General features: G+C 37.8%; 1 pseudogene; it reads left to right on the top strand.

Annotated features, from left to right (window-relative positions):
* The first annotated feature begins 776 nt into the window (after window positions 1-776).
* On the top strand, window positions 777-1084 carry LOC122744560 (annotated as a pseudogene).
* The last annotated feature ends 1452 nt before the right edge of the window (window positions 1085-2536 follow it).

The following is a 2536-nucleotide window of genomic DNA, read 5'->3' as shown; positions in this document are numbered from 1 at the left end:
ACCCCAATTGCCTCGTAAGAAAAATGAAAAGAAATTACTTTTATTTAATTATATTGATTTTCTGTTTTCTATAATTACTTCCATTTCAACAGTATTGTTTTCCTTTTCCCCCCTTTTTCCCACAAAAGTACAGTTACATTAGAGTTCATATATACTTTTGTTAACTGGCATGGGATCCCCAAACCAATTGTATCTAACAATATTCCTTAACTAAAATGTACTCCATATTCTGAAGAAATAAGTTACAAATGAAATATAATCCATTGCTGAGCATGCATTAACACAAATAGAAAATGTTTACTACATATGTATTACATGCACTACCAAGTAAATGGTTTACTTTGGAGGTGGATATACTGCCTCCTACAAAACATTATACTTTGCAACAGAAATTGATCTGGGTTCTAATAATAATAATAAATATTTTTATATCATTTTGCATGCATGACCTCATTTGTTCTTCACAAATTCCCTGTGGGGTTGAAAATTGAAGTTTAGTTATTCTCCATTTTATAAATAAGGGAACTGAGATCAGACATGGCAACATTGCATAGTAGAATGAGCTGAAGCCCTGCAGTCAGAAGACCTCACTACAATCTATATCTTTGATGTTTATATATGCGACTGGGAAAGTCACTTAACCTCTAACCTCCATGGGCCATAGATTTCTCATCTATAAAATGATGATGATCGGACTCGCCATGGGCCCCGCTGCTCCTGCAGCAGCACCAGGCCGCAACCTCCGGACCGGACCGAGTAGAGCCTAGATAGCCCACATGAGATACGTGGCTGTCTCCTTCCTGGCTGTCCTCCACGTCAACAACTCTCCCAACTCCAAGGACCTGAAGAAGATCCTGGACAGCGTAGGCATTGAGACCGACAAGGAGCACCTGAAGACGTGTATCAGTGAGCTAAGTGGCAAGAACATTGAAGATGTGGTTGCGCAGGGGAGCAGTAAGCTGGCCTCCATGCCATTGCTGTTGATGCCAATGCTGATTCTGACCCTGCTCCTGCAGAGAAGGAAGAAAAGAAGGAGGAGTCAGAAGAGTGTGATGATGACATGGGCTTTGGTCTCTTTGACTGAGCAACCACCCTAATCCAGGAGTGAATAAACCTTTTATTTAAAAAAAAAAAAAAGAAAACAAAAAACAAAAACAAAAAATTAAAAAAAAAAAGATGACCTTGGCCTGTGGGATTTCTTATACCTCTAGATCTATTAATCTATGATCTTGCACATAGCCTTCATTCTTCTAGATATTTAATTTTATTAATACTGTTCCTTATGCCTGATATGCCCTACATTTTTCTCATTTCCTATTGGTTTCTCTTCCTTCCCTTATTTTTATTTATCTTTATTTCTTTCGGCATAGAAGAGAGTGCTGTTACTTTATTTATAGTGACTGCATTGTATTTCTCTTAGGAAATCTAAACTCTTTGGAAAGGTAAGAATTGTTTCTTTCTTTCTACTTGAACCCTCAGTGTCTAGCACAGCCTAGAAAAGAATAAGCATTTAATAAATATTTTTTGGTTGATTAAAGAACATGAAATTATCTGGAGAAGTCAGTATTTCTGACAGGGTCTATACAGTAATCCATTGGTACCTTCTTGTCCATATTGCATAAAGTCCGTAATTTCCATGGAATATAATAATAAAGGTAATACTATATAAGCAGTCTAGCTAAAGCTGGAGGATAGGGAAAAGATTTATCCTTTGGGGGTGGGGGGTGGGTGGGTCTTTACAATCCTCTTGCATCTTTTTATACTTTTCTTGAGTCTTGCATTTGAAAATCCAATTTCTATTCAGCTCTCATCTTTCTATCAGAAATGTTTGAAAATCCTCTATTTTGTTTAATTTCCAATTTTTCCTCTGAAAAAATTTTTCAATTTTAATGGGTAGGTGATTTTTTTTTTTAGTGAGGCAATTGGGGTTAAGTGACTTTCCCAGGGTCACACAGCTAGTAAGTGTTAAGTGTCTGAGGCCGGATTGGAACTCAGGTACTCTGACTCCAGGGCCAGTGCTCTATCCCCTGCGCCACCTAGCTGCCCCCAGTAGGTGATTTTTTTAAATTTGTAATCCTAGTTCTTTTGTCCCCCAGAGCACCATATTAAAAGTCCTCTAATCCTTTAATGTAAAAGATTCTAAATCCTGTATAATACTGACTGTGGCTCAATGATATTTGAATTATTTCTCTCTGGGTACTTGCAGTATTTTTTCCTTGAACTAGGAACTCTGGGATTTGGTTATACTATGCCTGGGTGATTTTGTTTTGGGATCTCTTTCAAGAAGTGACCAGTGGATTCTTTTGGTTTTTATTTTATCCTCTGATTCTAGGATATCAGAAAAGTTTTCCTTGTTTTGTTTTTTTTGTTGTTTTTGTTTTCTTTTTAGTGAGGCAGTTGGGGTTAAGTGACTTGCCCAGGGTCATACAGCTAGTAAGTGTTATGTGTCTGAGGCCGGATTTGAACTCAGGTACTCCTGACTCCAGAGCTGGTGCTCTATCCACTGTGCCACCTAGCTGACCCCAGAAAAGTTTTC

The sequence above is a fragment of the Dromiciops gliroides genome, chromosome 2, assembly GCF_019393635.1.
Source record: "Dromiciops gliroides isolate mDroGli1 chromosome 2, mDroGli1.pri, whole genome shotgun sequence".
NCBI lineage: Eukaryota > Metazoa > Chordata > Mammalia > Microbiotheria > Microbiotheriidae > Dromiciops > Dromiciops gliroides.
This window is presented reverse-complemented; position numbering and strand designations above follow the sequence as displayed.